Source organism: Pongo abelii, chromosome 22, assembly GCF_028885655.2.
Source record: "Pongo abelii isolate AG06213 chromosome 22, NHGRI_mPonAbe1-v2.0_pri, whole genome shotgun sequence".
Classification (NCBI taxonomy): domain Eukaryota; kingdom Metazoa; phylum Chordata; class Mammalia; order Primates; family Hominidae; genus Pongo; species Pongo abelii.
In genome coordinates, this window is record NC_072007.2 from 45,640,583 (window position 1) to 45,663,253 (window position 22,671).

A 22,671-nucleotide genomic window follows, 5' to 3' on the forward strand; every position below is an offset into this window, starting at 1 on the left:
ACACATCAGTAATGCTGTGAAGCAAAAGAAAGCAGGGGCAGAAAGTGACAGTGTTGGGGGAGGAGAGGGAGCCCAGATGGAGAGGGGAACAGAGGATGCTTCCAGTAGAGAGAAGAACTCTGTGAAGACATTACCTTTGAGCCAGGCCCTGACTAACAGGGAACGAAGCCATGTGAAGATCTGGGGGACATTATTTTTTATTTGTATAATAAAATTAATTATGTGCTAATTTCTGAGTTTAACCACAGAGAGTTCTTGTCCTCCTCCCCAACCAAGGGCATAATTTCTTACTCTTTCTCAAAACTCTAACAACAAGAGAAGAAAATCTGAAAACGCAGATGGAAAAGAAAAAAAAAAAAGCTCTTCTGAAAAGTAGGAAGAGGCTAGTTTCCACAAACTCTGGAGCTATCGTGAATGGAAAGAGAACATTTCCATCTCCCATTGATCACTATAATTCACAAATTCTCCTAAAAAAACAGAAACCACAGTTGACTATGGTTTTGTTGGTTTCACTTAATTCCCTGACCCCGACTCCTTGTGTAGCTAAAAGCATGTCATATCACAGTAAATTCTACCTCTCTTTATTCCATTAGAGGGAACCCAGGCCATTTCAAACACCATCTTCCCATCCAATCTTGATTTTACAATGCTTTTCACTGAAGATTAGAGTTAATGCTTTTCTAAGAGGTTTGTCACAAAAGGGAGCTTAATTGGGGCTCATTTTTTCCATCCGCCCAGTTGTTCCATAGGCTTACTTTTGGGAAGTGTGTCTATCATGAATGATTCATATTCTACAGGTGTGGATTATGAATTTAGAGAACCAAGTCACCCAGGAAAGGGAAAGCTACCTTAGCTTCTGGGAGATAGAACCATAGCACTCAGTGCAGTGGGTTGAAGAGGGTTCCCCCAAAAGATGTGTACATGTCCTCACCTCTGATGCCTGTGAATGTGACCTTGTTTGGAAATAAGGTCTTTGAAGATGTAATTAAGGTAAAGAGCTCAGGATAAAATCGTCCTGGATTAGGATGGGCTCTGAACCTAATCACAAGCGTCCTTCGAAGAGAAAGGAGAGGGAGGTTTGAGACACAAAGGATACAGCCATGTGAAGACAAAGGCAGAGACGGAGTCATTCAGCCTCAAGTCCAGGATTGCCAAGCAATGCCAAGCAATGCAAAGCAATGCCAAGCAATGCCAAGCAATGCCAAGGATCAAGGATTGCCAGCAGACACCAGAAGCTCCGAGAGATGTACGAAACGGATTCTCCCCAGAGCCTTCAGGAGCCAACCCTGCTGACTCATTGATTTCAGATCACTGGCCTTCACAATTGTGACAGAGTAAGTCTCTGTTGTTTGAAGACAGCAACTTTGTAACATTTTGATACAGCAGCCCTAGGAATCTAATGCACTTGGTTTGAATCTTTAACATTAAATAAAAGAATAATAGTTGAGGGTCATTTAATTTCTTGGAACAGTGAGGGATGTGACCCAGTGTCAGATAGGAATGTAAGTTTTTTTCGTTTTGTTTTGTTTTGTTTTGAGATGTAGTCTAGCTGTCACCAGGGTGGAGTGCAATGGCACGGTCTCGGCTCATTGCAACCTCTGCCTCTGCTTCAAGCAATTCTCCTGCCTCAGCCTCCCGAGTAGCTGGGACTACAGGGGCTCACCACCGTGCCTGGCTTATTTTTTTTTTTTTTTGCATTTTTAGTATAGACGGGGTTTCACCAGCCTGGCCAGGCTGGTCTTGAACTCCTGACTTCGTGATACACCCACCTCGGCCTCCCAAAGTGCTGGGATTAGGAATATAAATTTTATATGGAGTTTACTGGGAGAGAAAATGGCTGCAGTGGCTACTGTTTGTGTTTACATAGTACCCCATCTGCTTTATCCACAGTCTCTGGGAAGCTGAGATCACAACCAAGGCTCTATGTTCTCAGTGGGAGCACAGTTGGTGCCAGATGTGTTCCCTCGCGCTGTGGCCACCATTCTGTGCACTGCAGGGCCCATAGCGCTCCTGTCCCTGACACTAAAATATCGGTGCATGGGCACAGTCATTGTGACAAATGAAAACACCAAGTATTTCCCAGTGTCCCGCAGGGGGAGCTGAATGGCCCTGGTTGAGAGCACCGGCAGATGAACCTCAGCATTAACGTCTCTGGGCTACAATGCCCTGATGGATTCGTGATCACAGTGAAAATTAGTTGCTGATGGCAAAACTAGAATGTGTGGAAATCTGCCGGATATAACCCAGTTTACCTCTGGGACCCTCCATCATTATGGTTAAAATTAAGATTGACCAAATCCCTTCTGACTGACCATTGTACTCCACGTGTTGCGACATTCAATTATCTTACAAGCAAAGCTCACTCTCTAATGACCCAGTCCATCTCCTAAGGGTGACTTTGAAGATTCTGCCACAATCCCTCATGTTCTAATGTACAGCTTCGCTCTTAGAGAGTGATCTTACTTCTAACTTCCTTGAGGATCTCTAATTTTTCTGAAGTCGGAGAAATACTGGAGAGGCAAGAGATGAGACTTGAACCTGGAGCCAAGAACCAGGTCCCAGAGGACTTGCTCTGCACTGTGCCATGAATTGGCCCTTCCACTGCAGCGTTGAGGATTCAGAGAAAGATGCGGATCAGGGTGGCATGAATGGGTACATGCGGCCGTGAGGAGACCGGATTGGAATCTACGAAGATCTGCCGGGAGTAAGAGGTAGATGTAAAGACCGAGACAACTGGCCAAGGATGGGACCAAGATAGTAGCAATGAAAACAAAAGGTAGAGAAAAGAGTCAAAGGATAACAAAAAGGTAGTCCTGAAAGCTTGCAGACCCACTGGACATAGAGAATACAAGAGGGAAGAGATCAAGGATGTCTCATTAAATTAAACTTTCTAGATAATTTAAATTGGAACACAGCTAAATTTCTTTGATACTTTGGGGAGGCTTCCTCTAAACATTTTGAGTGTGTTTAAAGAACATCATGGTGAGATAACATCCCAGACAATGATGCAGATTAAGCAATTCAGGAATTTAAGGGCTCTAACCATTAACTACTTTAGAATATCAGCTAAAGAACACATACTGGAAGCTTTATGTTCTATTATATTAATTATCCCCCCAAGGAGCAATAAGTGTTTTTAAAATTATTTAAATGAATCTCAATGTTCTTTCCAAAGGCAAAAAGTAAAAAACATACATCAACATAAGGAAAGTGCACACTTTCAGCAGCTAAGAGGCCTCAGTAGCCTACATTACAAGCCTGCCTCCTTGAAGCTCAAAATTAGTGAAGCCAAACAAGGTACAAGGCTAATTCACTATGGATGAAATCATGGGCAGAGAAAGTGGAATGGAAGGCTCTTGAGCACAAATAAAGCATGTAGGTGAAATAATTGAAAGGAAGCCCTCTTTTTTTACACGGCACACACTTTGAAATGCAAGGTGGGGAAAGCTGATTGTCCTTAATAGGGAAGTATCAGCTTCCTCCCTACAGAGAGTTTAGAAGAAAGAGAAGCACAGTACTGCAGAGCTTGCCTTCTACCTAAAAACTGGTGCTTAGAACAATGGTCTCCAGCTGCATCCATGTTGCTACAAAGGACATTTCTTTTTCTTTTTCATGGCTGCATAGTACTCCATGGTGTGTGTGTATCTATATAGACATATATATCATTATTATATAGAGAGAGACACATAGGTATCACTAATATACACATATATGTGATATATATATGTGTGTGTGTGTGTGTGTGTGTGTATGTAACAATTTCTTTATCCAATCTGCCATTGATGAGCATCTGTGTTGATTTTATGTCTGTGCTATTGTGAATAGTACTGTGACAAACATATGAGTGGAGGTGTCTTTTTGGTAGGAAGCCATTATCCTAAGTGAATCAACACAGAAACAGGAACCCAAATGTCAACTAAATACCACATGTTCTCATAAGTAGGAGCTGTACATTGAGAACAATAAACACTGGAGATTCCAAAAGGTAGGTGGAAGGGTGGGGGAAGTGTTGAAAACTATCTATTGGACACTGTTTGCTACTTGAGTGATAGGATCATTAGAAACCCAAACTTCAGCATTATGCAGTATACTCATGTAGCAAACCTGAGCAAGCACTCACAGAATCTAACATTAAAAATCAAATAAAATACATTAAAATAAGAAAAAAATTAAAAATTTGTACTGACATGTCCAGAATCTTAGGAGAAAGTAGAAATTTAAAAAATAACACCACAAATATCAGTGTTTTTAAAGTTTCAAACATTTCTGTATTTAATAAGTATTGGTGCCTTGAAATTGAGTTTAAAGAAGACAGTTCTTGATTTGCACTCTTGTGGGCATTAGAACGGGGGAAAGCCCCTGCAGAGTACCATGAGGAGATTTTGAATTATGCAAAGGTAAAGAAAAGGTCCCACTAATGTAGAGATATTTGGAGACTTCATTCTAACGAACTGAAAAAGAGGTTTGGGGGGAGATGACTTAGGAGTGAGGAGAGGGGAAGCCCAGAGAAGCAGGTGCAGAGCTTCTACCCAGATCCTGGGCTGGATTCAGCTTCCAATATGCCTTGTTTGTCCCTGTAGCATTAGGACATATTGAAAGCTTCCTCACTTAAGAATATGGATATTTTACATAGAGAAATTGATTTTACACTCCTTTTGCAAACCCTGAAGGTCTGGCCACGCCAGTTTCTCATTCTCACAAGTCAGCAAGAGCAGGTACGGAGGAGAGAATCAGGTGACCTCTCCAGCTTTCTACTTTGTACATGACCTTGTGGGTATTTCTGCCTAAGAGTCACTTAAGAATACAGATATTTTACATAGAGAAATTGATTGTACACTCTTTTGCAAACCCTGAAGGTCTGGCCATGCCAGGCTCTTATTCTCACAAGTTACCAAGACCATGTATGGAGGAGAGAATCAGGTGACCTCTCCAGCTGGCCTCGGTGCCACCTCCCTGTGGTCACACACAGCCTGCTCCACTCATTCGCAGGCCTGGGCTGGTTTGCATTTACCTTGGCCCCATGGACTAGAGAGAAGATGACCAGCTGTCAACATAGCTATTGAGGGACAATCTCTGGGTATTGGCAGAACTACAGTTGACCTCTGTGTCCAAACAGAGAATGCCTCTGGGGAGGAGACCATTTGTCCCCTACATAATGAGCTCCAGTGTAAAATCCAGCATGGCTCGGGTACGTTGAGCATTGGAAACTTTGGAAGCTTCTGGAAACAGTAGGCTAGAAATGAGCACTGACAACTCAAAACGCGTACCTGCAAGGGAAGCTGAGTGAGTTTCTCCAAGTGTTGTCAGGGGGATGCCTGCGGCTACATGGTAGCCAGACAGAGAAAACAACAGGGAAGACAGCACACGGGGACCACAGAAAATACTGTATGTGTTCTGGGGGTCCAAGTGGGAGTTTAAAACTGTCATTCAGGTGGGAGGCTTAAGTTCTTGAAATTTAAATATTAAGTTATTGAAATTTAAATATTAGAATAAAGGCAATGCCTGGACATACCAGATGCATATTAAAAGTTTTCTAAACTATACATATTTTTAACCTAGAAATTCTACTTTTAGTATTTTTATCCTAAAAAAATTCATGAATGTGTATAGAGATTGTATTGAAATATATTATTTTAATACAATTATATAAATAATATATTATAAAATTATGCATGATATATATAATATAAATTATAAAATGATTATTATTGAATAACAATTATGTAAGTATAATGTTAATTGTAACTTATAATGACAAAGAACTGGCAACTCTTAGGATCTGCAACTGAAGAACATTGTTTCAATAAATTGTAACATCCATACAACAAATTTCAAGTAGCCACTAAAATACTACCAGGAAGTTATTTAAGGTTATTTCAAAGGATGTTACAAAAATAATATGCATGGTACAATGCCATTTTTATTTAATATATAAACACACATAGGGAAATATTTAAGTTTATACATTACATTAGTTTCCTGGGGCTCCTGGAACCATTTTCTGCAAATATTGTGGCTTAAAACAACAGAGTTAATTTTCTGACAGTTATGAGGACAGGAGTTTAGCAGTTTCACTGGGCCAAAATCAAAGTATGGGCAGGGCTGCACTCTCTCTGAAGGCTCTAGGAGATAAACCTTCCTTGCCTCTTCCAGCTTCTGTGGTTCTGGCGTCCTTGGCTTGTAGCTGCATCACTCCAGTCTCTGCCTCTGTCTCTTCGTGTGTCTGATCTTCCTCAGTCTCTCTCTTATAAGGACCCTTTGTGCTTGGATTTAATACCCACCGGGAAAATCCCTCATGTCAAAATCATTAACTTCATCACATCTGTAAGTCGCTTTTACATTGTAAGGTCACATTTATAGGTTTCAAGGACTCAGACCTGTTATTTTTGGAGCATCATTATTTCATCTGCTGTTTTCCTAATCATTAAAAGATATTTTTTTCTTATGTCTTTTTTGTTCTTTCTTAGAGTAAGTATTGGATAACTTTAGTAAGGGGGATTTATTTTAAGTAGATTATACCAGACGAAGTATGAATTTCTACTTCGTACATGACCTCGTGAGTATTTCTGCCTAAGAGCCAAAAAAGAAATAAACAAAAGTACCAACATGAAAACTGTATTTTCCCTTTAGAGTATTAAAAACCTTGTTCAATATTCAAGACTTTATGTTTAAAAAATAGAGGCATACGATATGATTGATTTTATCAAATACTAGGTTGGATATTATAGAACAAATATATAATTTAGAAAAATCCAAGAAAAAAACAGAGATGAAGATGCCCTAACAGATGACTCCACCTGCAAAAAAAAGGAGCAGAGACGTGTATAATGTGCAAGAAAAAAAGTATCTATTTGCTAGGTAAGTGTGCTTTCAAATTCTGAAAGGTCTTTAATATTAGGAAAAAGATTTTTACCAAAAATGGAATTTTCCATTAAAAAACAGGAACTAAAATAAGTATCCGTTTCAATTCTGAAAAGTGAATGATGAAGAAGGCAAGTCAGAAATTCATTTTAGATGACGAATATGTTACATTTCCAAAAAGAAGGTAAGACACTAGAACAGAGGAAGGTAAAACAGGAAGTCCCCACTTGTTTCCTTATTACTTGTTAGTTTCTGAGTTAGATGTAAGGGGAGATATATGTTTTGGACAGGTTTCTTGTCCTCAAAAACGTGTAGTTCAGTAAGAAAGATATGATTAAGCCGTGTTGAGGTGAAGCGCTATGCAATCAATGACAGGAGAGGCACAAACCAGGTCCTCCAGAACTGGGGGTGGCCAAGCTTCCCCTTGAAACGCAGGGTTTGCAGGATAGACGAAGCTGAGTGAAGAAGACAGGTGAGTAGTCCATTTCTGAAAACACTGGAAGGAATTGAGATGGAAAAGTAGTAGTGTAATACCTAACATTTATCCAGTCATATGCTAGATACGGGGCTAAGATTTTTTTTTTTAATCCATTATCAGGGAGAAAAAACGTTTCCTCTACTCTCTTAAATTTGGTAACTGAGAACCTGTGAATTAAACTAACAAAAAATAGATTAACAGGGGGGAAGGATACACAATTTTTCTTAATATTTACATGCACAAGAGTTCCCAGAAAAATAGTGAAACTCAAAGAAGCAGACTCAGGGGCTTATACATCCTTTCAACAAAGGGAGAAGAGTTTGGGTTTCAAGGTATGATAAATAGTGGGGAAGTGACTAGGAAATCCAGTGACTCAGGGAAGATAAGGGTTACTTTAGTAAGGTCTGCTTGTGCAAACACATCTTGGCATCAACTCCCTTTCTTCAATGAAAAGAGTCACTCTTCCCTCCTTGTGTAGGAGGTGGGGTCCTCCTCAAAGAGAAACTAAAAATGTATGCCTTGTCCTTAGGCTGTTAATGGTGGGTCGAGGAACTCTTCCTGCACCTGCTGATTCTCAACTGCCTTTAGCCCCAAATAATCTTTATGCCAAAGTGGCATAGTTTAGAGTGGCATCTTCTGATCCCCATCACAATAAATAGGTGTAATACTGATACCACTATGAGACAGGCATAATTGTTGCCTCTTTTCTTAGGTGGGGAAACTGAGGATCTTATGTCCTAGCCAGCATGCCTGACAAAGAAGTAGGTGCTAATGTTGTCAGAAGAGGAGGGCAAGTGGTGTTGGTGTCGCCCAGGCAATTTCAATATGACAAACTGGAAAACTTCTAAATGCACCATCCCCACTTGTTTCAAGTTTCAGAGGAACCAGGTGGATCCCCCATTCTTTAACTGGTTCCTTTTTCCTTTCAAGTTCAAAAACACTCAAGGAATATTTTAATAAATCAATAAAGTGAACACAGCAAGTGAGGAATAGCAAGAAACAACAGAAAATATTCAAAAGGACCATAACGATGAGAGGAAATTAAAGTTCACGCAGATGCTTTCATGTAACCACACTTATCAAAAAAAGAAAAAAAAAGTCTTATAAAGTTGTATAAAAATAGAGTAGCAGAATAATAATAGTCCTAACTATAATTTCTGATACTATGTAGACTGGGGAAAAACATAACCCAACAGCCTAAGAAGAAAAGAAAGAAAATGTGTTTGCTCAAAGAAAACAAACACAGACATATAAACCTACACCCCTGACGGCTGAACTTCATAGAACTAAGAAGTCAATAGGAAGAAAGTGCAGACAAGCAGGAAGCTCGTTAGATTAGAAATCAAGTTCATGTTCTAGCACTGATGGCCAGCTGACCAGGGCAGTTCACAAGCAGTTCAAGTTCAGGGACCAAAGCGCCCCTGAGTGCCCACTGGATTCTGCACAGCCAAAAAGACACTTGAAAACATCAAGCCCTGTCACCAGTACCTTCTATCAGCCTTGAGAGAGGTGTGATGATATAATAGGGAATCAGAGAAGCCTAAATCTGTACCTGCTTTGGGAAACCCATGTAATGCCTTCACCTGATTCATTAGTATTTGAGAACCTACAAGGCCCCTGTGTTCACAACTCTAGGAAGATGCAAGACTCTAGGTGTCACAGCTCTTGCCTTTAGAAGCATCTTGCTAGTTTTCTATTGCTCTGTAGCACGCTTCCACACACTCAGCAGCTTTAAACAATCCCTTTATCTGTTCACAGCTCTGTAGATTAGAAGTCTGTGGCTGGGTTCTCTATAGTGTCTCAGGAGGCTGACATTAAGGTGTTAGCCAACTGGGTTCTCCTCTGGAGACTGGGGGAAAATCTGCTTTCACACTCATTCAGAGTGTTGTCAGAATTCATTTCTTTGAGGCTGTAGGACGGACATTCCCACTGCCTTTCTTGTTGTCAGCTGTGGGCCACCCTCAGCCCGTAGAGGCCACCCACCTTCCTTACTACACAGCCCCCTCCATTTCTAAAACAAGCAATCAAGAAGTCTCCCTCATGTTGAATGTCTGTCACGCTGTGAATCTCTCTCATGAGGAAGATCCCAGCAGCTTATCTGAGACCTGAATTACATCTACAGAATCCCTCGGCAGAAGCGGCTAGATATGTACTGGGCCACACACCAGCAGGCAGAAACTGTGGGAGCCGTATTGAAATTCTGCTTGCCATAAGCATCGGAAAACTATTTACTAAGTGTTGAATAAATGAGAAAAGAAATGAAAACTTCTGGCCCCTCACTGGAATTATCTCCTCAAGTGAGAGGCAGCATAGCTTTGTTGTAATCCTGTCCATCGCCTGCAAAGAGCCCGTCCTCATGTTAATCACTTCTTCGTTGCTCACGGCAACTCTGTAAGGCAAGTCCACGGGCAAGGCTTATGATTCCTGCTCTCCAGAACTCTGATCCCTTAACTTCTTGCCCAGTGCTCTTTTCACGACAAGAAATTACAGTTTCTTTAAGATTTCCTTGGACAAACTCTTTGATGACATTGTAACAACGTGAAGAAGAGACACAGGAGAGCATGGAACCCCGCAGAAGACCCGTGAACCAGGGCCGCTTGGGGCTGTGGGCACTGGCTCCTCTGCTGTAACTGAGTCCTTGCCAAGAACCCACTTCTGTGATCTGGCAAGGGGCGGGAGACCTCAGCAGAAGATTTAAAACAAGATGAATCATATCACTGGTAGTCACACAGCGGCCAGTTGTCACTGTTGAGATGACTCCGTAGGTGGCCACAGCCCAATTATCTGCCGGGTATGGAGGTTGCACCCCAAATCCTGTATGGAGTGGCAGTCCTGAAATGAGTGGCTGGTCCTTTGCCATTTTCCCATCACTTGAAGCTGATCGAGGCATCAGTGAATAAAGAGGAGGGTGGGAAAGCAGAGCCTTCCAGGGTCCAAGTCTGAGGATTGATGGGGGAGGCTGGGCTGGGTGACAGAATCTTGATGGCAGACCTCAGTATCACAAAGGGTAAGGTGCTTGGAGGTGAAATGGCCTGAAGTGGGAAAAGAGGCAGATGCTGAGAGGAGGAGAGTCCATGCAAAATTGACAGGGGCTCTTCTGATGGGTCTCACTGCTCCAGGAATCCTGGGTGTTCATGCTTTCTAGGCATCCTGTTGAGTCCTGAAAGAGGAGCCCAGACCAACCAGGAGCTCATTCACCCTGGTTTGAGTCTGGGTACCTCTTTCTCTTAACCAGCTGGGCACTCTTGGCTTAGCTACTTAACATCTAGCGCCTTGTTTTCCTCATCAGTTGAATGCTGAAAGTTGAGCTCTCTGATTTATGGAGCCCCTTCTGGCTATAAATTCTTATCTCATGAGGACATTTTGTGATCTGGACTATATTAAAGAGCCACTCTCTAGGATTAATAACAGTACACAGCAGCCTTTTCATATTCTTTTCTTTTTCTACAGTTACTGCCCAATCAGCACTATAAAATATTCGAATCTTAAAAAATAATTCATTGAATATGTCTTCTTTTAGCACCAGCTGTAACAAAACTACATACATCAGTAGTTAGCTGCTTGCATGTGAAGCAACAGCTACATGCACATGGGAATAAGCTACAAAATGTTATTTTAATAAGATGCTGTCCATCCAAACAAACTGAATTTGAAATGTGGCACCAAACTTGCTATCTGGCTCATTCAAAAATATTTTATGGTCAACCATGTAAATGATAACCTTCAAAAAACATTTATGAAGTAATCAACATGGGAAGACAGAAAGTCAGGCTAGAACTTTATCATCTGTGTTTTGTTGGGGGTATCTAACTGTTCATAGTTCACTGTGAATTCTTTGGATTAGATAGTTCTTTGGAAGAGGAAGATAGTCCTCTCCCAAACAGTTAGATAGTCCTTTGGAAAAGGAATCTTTGGAAGGTGATTTGTCACATTATTTGAAAAGAGCATTGTGGCTGATTCAGACCCACCATTTCCTTAGGTATCAGCTGAATGAATGACATTTTTCAGCTTAATCAGGCTAAAACTCTTGGAGTCATCTTTGACTCTTTTCTTCAACTTCCTGCATTCTTCTTGGTGCTGTCTTCAAAAGATAACCACAATCCAACCACCTCTCACCACCTCCTGCTCCAGCCATGGTCTGAGCCAACAAGGTCTCTCCCTGATGAACATGAGCCCCCCAAAAGATCTCCCTGCCTCTAATTTGGCTCCCCACAGTCTATTCCCAACACATCAGCTACAGTGTTGATCACTTATGTCGGCTCATGTCACTCTTCTGCCTAGATCCTTTGGTGGTTCTCCTTTTTACACAGAATAGCAGTCAAAGTTTATAGAGAGTCCCTCATTTCTTCTACAACATTCTCTGTCCTCTCTCCCACTGGACACCAGTTGAGCCTGTGCAGTCCAGCCAAGCTCCTGGGTGCTGGGGTGTCCCCTCGTCTTGGAATGCTCTTCTTTGATGCTCTCTTGGCCAACTACTTCACTCCTTCAAGTGTTTGCTCCAATTTCATCTTTCTTAAATTTGCATAGATTTAGGGGGTACAGTGAAGGTTAGTTCATGGATATATTGCTTAGTGGAGAAGTCTGGGCTTTCTGTGTAGCCATCCCCTTAAGAGTGTACAATAAGTGTCCATTGTACCCATTGAATAACTTATCATCCCTCACCCCCCTCTCAGCCCCTCACCTTTCTGAATCCCCGATGTCTATTATTCCATTCTCTTTGTCATCTCTGTAAGGCTTCACCTGATCTTTCTGTGTAATACTGCAACTTGTCCCTCATCCCCCAGAAACCCGAACCCTCCTTATCCTGATCTTCTCTTATTCATAGCATTTAGCAACTTCAGTATGATGCATTCAGTGATAATGAATGTTTAATTTCTATCTTCTGCTAGAATGCAAGCTCTGTAAGGGAAGGGATCTATATTTTGTTTTCTGATGCATCCTAAACACCTAGAAGAATGCCAGATAAATGAAAGCATCCAAATGAAACTTCATCTCACACTCATGTCGGTTGAAAAAGTCAAATTGAACAATAAATCTTGATTGACTATGATAAACTAAAATGTGTTCATTTAGGCTTTTTTTCTATGATTCATCTTCTAAATTGCCTGGCAACGATCGAGGAATGCCCTCAGTCAAGAAAATGGGATTCTAGCTAATCTCTGAAATATATTTGTACTGATTGCATCAAAAATGCACATATGCTACCTCTCACATTTTAAAAATATAGTAGCCTCCCTATCACCAGATGAGCACTTTATAGACCACAATGATCCCTTACCTCTTCCCTATAATTTAGATGTAAAAATATTTTGGATACAACCCATATACTACTACAATTTAAGGCTACCTCACTGATTCGTCCCAATTCTAGAAGAAACAGACGACCTATTCAAACTAAGATGATCTAAGGATGAAATGGGATGGGCAATGTATATTTCTCAAAGGAGAAACACAGCTTGCTTCAAGTGACTCCACAGAATGGGAGCTGAAGAAATGAAGCCTGACTTCACTTTCCACCCCCTCTCCATTTCCTGCTGGGCCCAACTGAGGACCAGATAACAGGAGGGCCCACTGAGGCAGTCCTCAGAGATTATCCCCCTAGGGCAGAGAGCAGCATGGAGAAGGATGGAGAAGCAGGCTGCAGGGGCAAGGGAAGATAAACACCCCAAAAAAGCTCTGATCTATAGTAAGGGACTATGTGTATCAACCCTACAGGTGGATTTCAGAATTTTAAATATATTTTCCATTGCAACACAGTGGACATATACTTAAGTGTTTTTAATAATCCACTTCTAAAAACCGCCACTTGCCACTTGCAAAAAGCAAATGAATAAAGTATTCTATTCTATTCTATTCTATTCTATTCTATTCTATTCTATTCTATTCTATTCTATTCTATTCTATTCTATTCTATTCTTTTCTTCTTTATCTTTCAATGCTGGTTGCAACCCATTAAATTGATTTCACAACCCACAGTTTAAACATCTCTGGCTAAGGCCAATCCCTCCATTTAAAAGATAAGATCACTTAGATCTTACAGGGTTAACTGGCTTGTCCAAATTTAAAGTATATGTAATCATTGCAATGATGTGGGTGTGTACACTCATTGTAAAGAAAAAACTTATTTCATCCACCCAAATGTTCGCTTCCAAACCACATGCATATCAGCATGTTTTGAAAGAAGGATTTTGGTATTGTAGGTGTCAAGAAAGCCTCTATTTAACCATCAGTAAAATAAACAGTCCTCGCCATACTGTGAAAGGGGGACAACTTCAGTACAGTGGAGAGCTGAGGTCATGCCATCCCATACAGGAAGAACTCTTTGGAATCTAGGGCTCACTTATTCAGGAAGGATGGCCTCCTGTGTGTATGTCTTTCACCCCCAGGTAACACAGGTATTTATGATGCCTCATGAAGCATACTTGCTGGACACTAGGATGGTGGCTAATGACAGTCTCTCTGTGCACCAAGGTAGAGAACTATGAGACAGCCAAGGTCCCAGCCTGGCATATACATTGCACAGTCGCACAGGAAGGCACTCTGCTCTGAAATATTTCATCCTGGAGAAGTTGGCTTTGATGATTTTGAAAAGTAGCAGAACTCACCGGTTCTCTCTTTGGCAGGAGTTTGTGCATTTCACTCATTTCAAGTCAGGACTAATAGTTCTAATGATTTTGAAGGGAACCTAAATGATTCCTTTATGCCTGGCTGGGATTGGCCAGGGTTCCGCTTACAACCCACAACATGCTCACACATTCCATAGAAAAATAAATACTGCTGTAACCACGTTGGTGCCACGCCAGTGCAAATGGCCATTTTCTTAAGTATTCATTTTAAAAGCAACTTTATTATTTCAGCATGTGCTTTGAAAGCTGGCTTTTCTATCTCTGGTGTGATGTTTTCATTGCAGGGACAAAAGTAAAACATCAACTCTTTCAACAGTTTGAGGGAGGGTGGATATTTAATACAAAAAACAAAAAAAAAATGTAATTGGGGGAAAATGCATCACTCCTGCTTTCTTGGATCTCTGCTGGAGTTTCCACTTGTGTGTGACTCCTTCACCTTCCACCAACCACCCCTTTGGTTAGACTGGGTTGTGGTTCCTTCAAATGTCTTGCCGAAACTTCTGGACAGCTATCAACTGAAGAACTCTGTCCTGGTCAGAAGCTTCAACATCCTCTGCCCGTGATGCTTTTCTGGGTCCAACTACCCTGCCATAATTTTCTTCCTGTGTACCAGAGTTTACGAAGTCCTCCTGCATGTGAGGCCCTGGGCGCAGGTGTGGGCATGTGCAGGTGTGTTCATGTAAACTGCAGAGATCCTGAGGGCAAGACGAAGAAAACACAGCCAGCCCTTTCAGGAATTTATAATTCAGATGCTGAGGTGGGACAGAACAGATGAAAAGCAAAAGCACAATGGAGGGCAGTTACGATTAAATGGATTTCAGAGGGTCATGATGGTGCCAGGCTATCTTGGGTCTCCTCACACTCAATATCAGGCCTCTCCACCTCCTGTTAACTTTCACGCATCAGTGTTAGACTAACATGAGAGATGCTTACAATTTTGCTTCATGATCACTGTAGAAATGAGCATGGTTGTTAGCAACAGCTGCTGTGGGTGTGCAGGTCATGGCGTCTCTCATAGCTGGGAATGCCCAATGAATGCACTTCCCTCTTTCACCTGACCACGGAGGGTCACCTGATGGCATTTGGAAAGTAATGAGAGATCTTTCCACCACGACGTTTTGTGATAAATGGTTTATTTACTTTTTCAAATGTTATTGTTTAATCTTCGGAGAGCTTTAGATTTACAGGGAAGTTGAAAAGATGGTATAAAAGAGTTCCTATAGGTTTCATATTCAGTTTTCCCTAGTGTTAACATCTTACATTGCTATGTACATGTGTTACAGCTAATGAACCAATATTAATACACTATTATGAGTGGAAGGAGTGGAAGTCTATACTTCACATTTCCCTGGAGTTACCTCTTGTCCTTTTTCTGGCATCCCTTCAGGACACCACTTCACATTCAGTCATCACATCTCCTTAAGCTCCTCTTGGCCATGATGCCATGACAGTTTCCTAGACCCTGTACTAAGTTTTCTAGACTGAGTATTGGTCAGATATTTTGTAAAATGCCCCTCAATTTGGATTTGTCCAATCTTTTTTCTTGTAGCTAGACTGGATGACGTATTCACATTTGGGAATGTAAGCATAAATGTTTCCTACATAGGCCAAACGTGTTGTTTTGAAAGCTATGTATGCTCTATGATGTTTGGGCATTGAAAACCAATAGATGCTCCACAGGGAACACATTGATTACATGGGACATATTCATGCAAAGAGTGACTCACAGTAAATTACACTGTATGTGGTTTCTCAGACTCAGATGGAAAGCAGACTTCAGTTACCCTAGGTACATCTCAAAGTTTCCCTGTTTTAGTACACTAAATAAATAAGCATAGTGTTAGCTGTATATATTTTTCAGTTATAGGTTAGTTATCTGCTGTAATTAACAACCTAAAACATTCAGTGACTTAATAAAATGAAAATATATTTCTCTCTCATACCATAAACACAGGATTTCTAGGTGGGGGTATTCTCTTTACAGTGGTGTCATGGCATTCCATCTTTTTCTAAATCTATTATCTCTCAAAGCTTTCTGGTTCTCATCTGTATTAGTTAGGGGACAAGAGAATAAAGCAGGCATGAAGAGCTCAGTTGGAGATTTTTCAGGTCAGATCTAGAAGTGGCATGAATTACTTCTGCCCATGTTTCATTGGCCAATACTCAGTCACTTGACCCACCCAGTTGCAAGAGAGACTGGGAAATGTGGTCTAGCTATTGTAGGAGAAAGAGAAAGAAAGAGACTTTGCGAACACATAGCAGCCTCTGCCACTCTATGAATTTATGTCATACCAAGTTTCCAGTAGATTAAAAACATGATAAAATGACTTGGAAGATGCATGCTATTCTTTTTGCACACATACCCCCTGTTTAGATTTTGCTAGTCTTCTCTAAGGATGCTGCAGAGGGTAGCCTCTACATAGGCACTTCCACAACACTGGTATTTCTTTAAAAGCGAAAGTCTGTCCTTTAAAGCAATGTAGAGGGAGAAGGATAAAGAGGTAGAAACTGGGGAGAATTATCCCAGCAAACAAAATATGCCTTGCACCAAATATATTTACAATTATTAAACCAGATGATTAGAAGTAATAGCTTATCACCTTCACCAATGGGAACACGGACCAACCAACCGGAGACTCATAAAAGGAAGGGGAACATGAAAGCATAATCTCAATCCAGAGTCAAATTCCAATATACACCTTTCTAGAGAAAAATGAACAGACTCTTTCTTTCTCAAATAGGACTACTCTTTCATTTTCTAAATAACCTTCCTCAATCTGAGCTATAGTATGTCTGGATGCTAATTGTCTAGTAGTCTAGACAGTGATGATATTATGACCAAGTTATGCACAGATAACCACTGTGTCACTGTTTCCAAAGCTGCCTACACATATTGCTTCACTGGACACACTTGGCATGTGTGATTATTCTCCTGATATTTATTTTCACCGTGTAAGTAGAGAATGCTTAGAGAATGCTTACTTAATCAAACCATCCAGTGAACTGAGCAGATTTTTTACAATTCAAATGCAATATGAGAGTCTCGAAGCTAAGAAAAAAATTATGTTAATGTAGCCCATACTTTTCTGTATTCTGGGGCAATGAACCCTGTGGCATTTTGCTTGCTTCATTCGCTAGGGATACATCTTGCCCAAGTCCCTCCAGTATTTCCTCTGCAAATCGTTCCTACCCAGATGGGTTGGCTTAACCAAAACCATTCTGATCAAGGAGTTCCAGGAATCTCTCCGGAGAGGTCTTTTCTGCAGCCTGGTCCAATGCACAGGTTACAACAAAATGGATGACTATAAGGTTCTCTGGCTTTTTCAAAATGACACAATTTGTTTTTAAAAACCACCATCTTAACAAAGTATATGGGCAATGATGTCATGACACCCTTAACCCCACCTGAAGGAGGGAGACTGAAATCAATGCAGAAATGATAAACAATATGGTTTGGAAAGTAGGAGGATATTCCAGACACAGTGGATAACAAAGTTTATTTCTGGCGTGGAAAGAGAAAATGATCAAAGGGATCTGGAAGAAGTTTATTTGGCCAAGGAAAAGGCATAGACGGGAGTAACAGGCAGACAATCGAGCTTGGCAAAAGGGTGGGTGTTGATACAGCACGCCTTTAAGGACAGTTTCAAGGCTCTAGTGTACATTTTATATACTATTTCCACTATTATAATGACCCCTGGAATCACTGTACTACCTAAGGAGACTTGTTAAATCACAATCTATGGCTGGAGGGGTGAAAAATGGAATCTTCCATCACTCCTGTGATATCAGTCTCCTTGGTCTCTCACCAGACATGGAAATGAGACACAACAGATGAATTTAAAATTCACCTGTGCAGCTTCTAAGCTCAGGTGTCTTCCAGAACAGGTGAAGCAGGCCCAAAGGGGAAGGCGGTCAAGTAAGGAGACCGGAAGAGGATTTTATGAACCTACTGGAAGGTGTGGGTGCAGTTCACCAGTAAGAAGTTTGCTTTGCTTTATAATTCTGAGTAAAGCCAGTTCTTCCCAAAGGGGGTGGGTTGAATTGCGGCCACCTCTAAAAGATACGTGGCCTCAGAGCCTGTAAATGTGACCTTATCTGGAAGAAGAAACTTTGCGCATGTAATTAAGTTAACGATATCAAGATAACGTCATCCTGGATTTAGGGTGGGCCTTAAATCCAATGCTAGGTGTCCTTATAAGAAGATGGCAGACAGAGATTTGACACCCAGAGATTCAGGGATATGTGACATGGGAGGCAGGGAATGGGGTGATGCATCTTCAAGCCAAAGTATGGCAATGATTGCCAACAGCCACCCAAAGCCAGGAAGGGGCAAGGAACAGATTCTTCAGCACCTCCAGAAGGAAACAACTGGCACCTGGATTTTGGTGATCTCCAGAACTGTAAGAATATTAACTTCTGTTGTTAGAAGCCACCAAATGCATAGTAATTTGTTACAGAACCAGAGCTAGAAAACTAATACACCAAACAAGAAACACTGAATCATGATCCTATCCCTGTGCTCATCCCGGCCTTTACTCAGAGTATTTTAATTGTAGTAAAATATATATAACATAAAACTTACCATCTTGGCTATTTTAAAGCCTACAGTTCAGTGGCATTAAGTCTACTAACACTGCTGTACAACCATCACTACCATCCATCTCCAGAACTTTATCATCTTCCCAAACAGAAACTTTGTCCCCATGAAACACTAACTCCCCACTTTCCTTCCCCTCAGCCCCTGGGCATCCACAGTTCTATTTTCTGTCTTATAAATTTGACTAATCTAGATGCCTCATATAAGTGGTGAATTCAGTATTTGTCCTTGTGCATCTGGCTTCTTTTTTCCACTTGGGCAACGTGTCCTCAAGTCTCAGCCATGTGGTAACATGTGCCAGCACTTCATTCCTTTCTATGGCTGAATAATACTCCATTGTATAGATAGACCACATTTTACTTATCCATTCCTCTGTCAGCGGATGCTAGGGTTCCTTCCATCTTTTGGCTTTTATGGATAATGCTGCTATAACATGGGTATACAGATATCTCCTCATTCTCAAAATATTTATTGGTGACATCTCTTGAACTGCTTCATCTCTTCCTTCCCTCTAGCTAGAATGATCCCTGGTCCAGGTTCCCTCTTATCTTCCCACAACCTCCACCGTTTCACCCTTTTTTATACTTTCCACCCTCAGCAATGCCCTTTTCAGGATAGTTCTTGGCAGTGAGGACTGCAGAGTGTCTGTGTCAATATTTGAGTGGGATTTGGGGACAGAAGCCAATGGCTGGTGGAGGCAGGCAGTGAGCAGGGGCTAGGGGATTTTGTTGATGATGAATTTACACAGCAAACACAATGTTTCTGCTAATAAATGAAATTACAGATCAATAAAAATAGCTAAGTCTTTTAAAGGGGGCTAGTCCTCACATTTTATATAAGACCCTGTTATGGTCTGTCTGCATCCCCACCCAAATCTCATCTTGAATTGTAGCTATCATGACTCCCATGTGTAGTTGGAGGGATGTGGTGGGAGATAATTGAATCATGGGGTGGTTTCCCCCATACTATTCTCATGGTAGTGAGTAAGTCTCCCAAGATCTGATGTTTTTGTATAAGGGGTTTCCCCTTTTGCTTGGCTCTCATTCTCTCTCCTGTCACCCTGTGAATAGATGCCTTCCACCATGATTGTGAGACCTCCCCAGCCATATGAAACTATGAGTCCATTAAATCTCTTGTTCTTTATAATTACTCAGTCTTGGGTATGTCTTTATTAGCAGTGTGAAAACAGACTAAAACAGACCCAGAAAGCATCAACTGCCCATGTCAAAGACTATTACCACTGCCTTTCCTGGAGGAGGCCTGAGTGGTCTTACAGTGTTACAAGAGGCTTAAGCTTGATGCTTCCCCTCCATCCATCATGTGTATCCCAAGTCAAAGATAACCATAAAATGTATCATCCAATAAATGAGTATACTTTTGAGAGTGAGACGGGAGAGGTGTACAGTTACCCCCAAAGACAACTAGCCCAAATTGGGGATTGTCTGGGCAAAGAGATGTGTGCTCACCTGCCAAGGCTCACTTCTACACCTCACCCCGAGACCCTTGTCCCTGCCTGAAGGACTCATGTAGCATTTAGGTTTCCTCCACCTGGGAATTCACAAATAGGATATCATATCTCCAAACATGTATTTAGTGACATAAAATCCCAAGCTACTGAGTAACATGAGACAAACATTGTGCCGAAGCTAAGGATGTATAATGTGAAATGTACTCTAATTATGCATTCTTCCTGGCTTTTTTCCTATGAAAATGACAGAAATAGTTAATGTGAGCCAACATACCTATAAAAAATAATATTGTTTATTATATTACTTGTCAAGAATCAAAAATTGTTTTATTAGCCTATTGTATGTTCTTCTCCTTATTTTTATTTTGGGAGAAACTAGTTTTTCCTGGGCTGAAGAACAATTTCACACAAATAGTACAAGTATTCTCTGCTAGGAATAGCAAACACTTACCTCTGAAGGGGAAAAATTCTAGCTTCTATTTATTTATATTTGTTTTTTCCCCTCAACAATTGCTGTTCTCTATAATTTAAATGTCTGCAAAAATAGTAGTTATATAAACATTAATGCATTAAAAACTATCATTTCAATGTAGCGTGCAAATCCTGGAAGCTGAACATTAAGGAATCATGAGATTTTCCCTCTAAGCAAGGGGAGGGACTTCACAATCTTTTTATCCCTAAAATGTATCCTTCGAAGCTTCTCAAGTTCACATTGTTAAGCAGGCCTGAATTATCATCAGTATTGCATTTTAGTAAATGCTCATTTTCCATCTGCCTCTGCTTAGATGCACCTTTCCTTACCTGTGACAGACTTGATGCTTTTATTTCTATATTTTATTTCAGTGTTAAGTATAGAATCTTTCTTTCCCTTTTAACACAAATATTTCTTTTTCTAACCATAATATAATACATACATGTAACCCAGCAAGCCTGGCTTTGAAAAAAATCACTCAATTATCCCATTGGCTTTCATAAAATCATAGCTATGTGTCCACAGTGGGGGAAAAAAAACTCCCAGGAAAGCTCATTAAATTATGATAAGACTGATATAATTCCAAAAGATGTTGGCCCAACAGAAGAAAACGACAACTGGAGATGTAGGGGTTGGGGTGGTAAGGAAATTGCAAAAGCCAACGAACAGCTAAGATTGGTACCTGTGAGCATCAGGACCCCCACCTGGAGCAGAGATCTCTCATATGTCTGCCTGAATCTAGAATTAGCAACAGCTCACAGGCTGGCCTTGCACTGAAGAATGAAATTTCAGGGATTTCCTCCCTGAAATCCTTGGACTTACATGAAACTTCAAATCTTTAGGATGGGGTCTTCTGAGAATTCCAAATGCTCTCATCTCCTATTCCCCAAGAGCTGCAATGTATTTAAGGAACTTTTTACCTCCTGCATAGTAAGCCCTTGAAACCACGTGACTGAACCCATGGCCCTTGTAACTATAACAATTATAGTAACCATTCATGCCACCTGCATTCATTGAGCTCCTACCATGTGTAAGACACTGTGCTAGACACAATCCTTTACATGTTGAAGACATGCCAACAATAACCAGAGAACCTAACGATAGAGGGGAGAATGAGGCAGCATGTGGAATGAGTGGCAGGGAGGGCTAGTTTTGCTCAGAGAGGTGGAAAGAGCTTCGTAGAAAAGCTACCCTTTGAGTTGGACCTTAAAGGATGAGCAACAAAGCAGCTGGCATAGAAGGCAAGTGGGCAAAGGAATGTGAAGAACATCCCACCCATCCTGGTGGAAAGCCTGAAGGTCTAATCCTTGAACTACTCAAAGACAAGGAAATACTCTTTTGAGACTGGAGCTAAGGGTGCAGTGAACAGGCAGAAACATAATTAGTTCCAGAAAAGATAGGTTGGAGTAAGCAAATGGTAATTTAGACATTTTGCAAATAAATTAATAAATACTTTTTTAAGAAGATTCTTCCTTCTTGGAAGTATTTAGAAAGGAATGTTTAGTGGTATAAAAGAGATGGCTAATTATTCTGGTGAGTGTTGAGGGTGTTATGTCTCCCCAAAATTCTGATGTTGAAATCCTAACCCCCAGTGTGATGGTATTTGGAGACAGGGCCTTGGGAGATAATTTGTGTTAGATGAGATCATAAGGATGGGGCTCCCAAAAAAGGGATGAATGCCCTTGTAAGACGAGACGCTGTGGGATGTGCTCTCCCTCTTTTTCTTTCTAACATGAGGACACAGCAAGAAGGTGGCTGTCTACAAGACAGGAAAAGAGCCCTCACCAGGAACTGATTCTGCCAGTGCCTTGATCTTCGACGTCCCAGCCTCTGGAACTGTGAGAAAATTTTTGTTGTTTCAGCTACCCAATATATGATATTTTGTCCATGGCAGCTCGAGCAGACTAAGACAGTAGCATTATTTTGTTAACCATATTTTGAAATTGATAATAGTGATTTTGTACTGACAATGTGGGGAGGAAAGTTGCCAAACAGCTATAATATTTCAACAATGAAACAATAGCTTTTCTGAAGATCATAGGATAAGAGATCATATTGCTTGATAGCTTGGAAAACCATTTACAGGAAGAATAAACTTGCTAAAAGAGAACACCAATTTTTGTTTAACTATAAAGTAGATGCTTGAGACATGTGGCTAAATAAATGGAC

At 40.9% G+C, this 22,671-nt stretch overlaps 1 long non-coding RNA gene across 1 annotated transcript in view; it reads left to right on the top strand.

Annotated features, from left to right (window-relative positions):
* The window catches only part of LOC129052312 (uncharacterized), a 40,386-nt gene that overhangs the window by 14,271 nt on the left and 3,444 nt on the right, over positions 1-22,671 (top strand). The window contains exon 3 of the long non-coding RNA XR_008517305.2: positions 22,240-22,340. This is a non-coding gene — a long non-coding RNA (uncharacterized LOC129052312). The remainder of the gene's footprint in view (positions 1-22,239; positions 22,341-22,671) is intronic.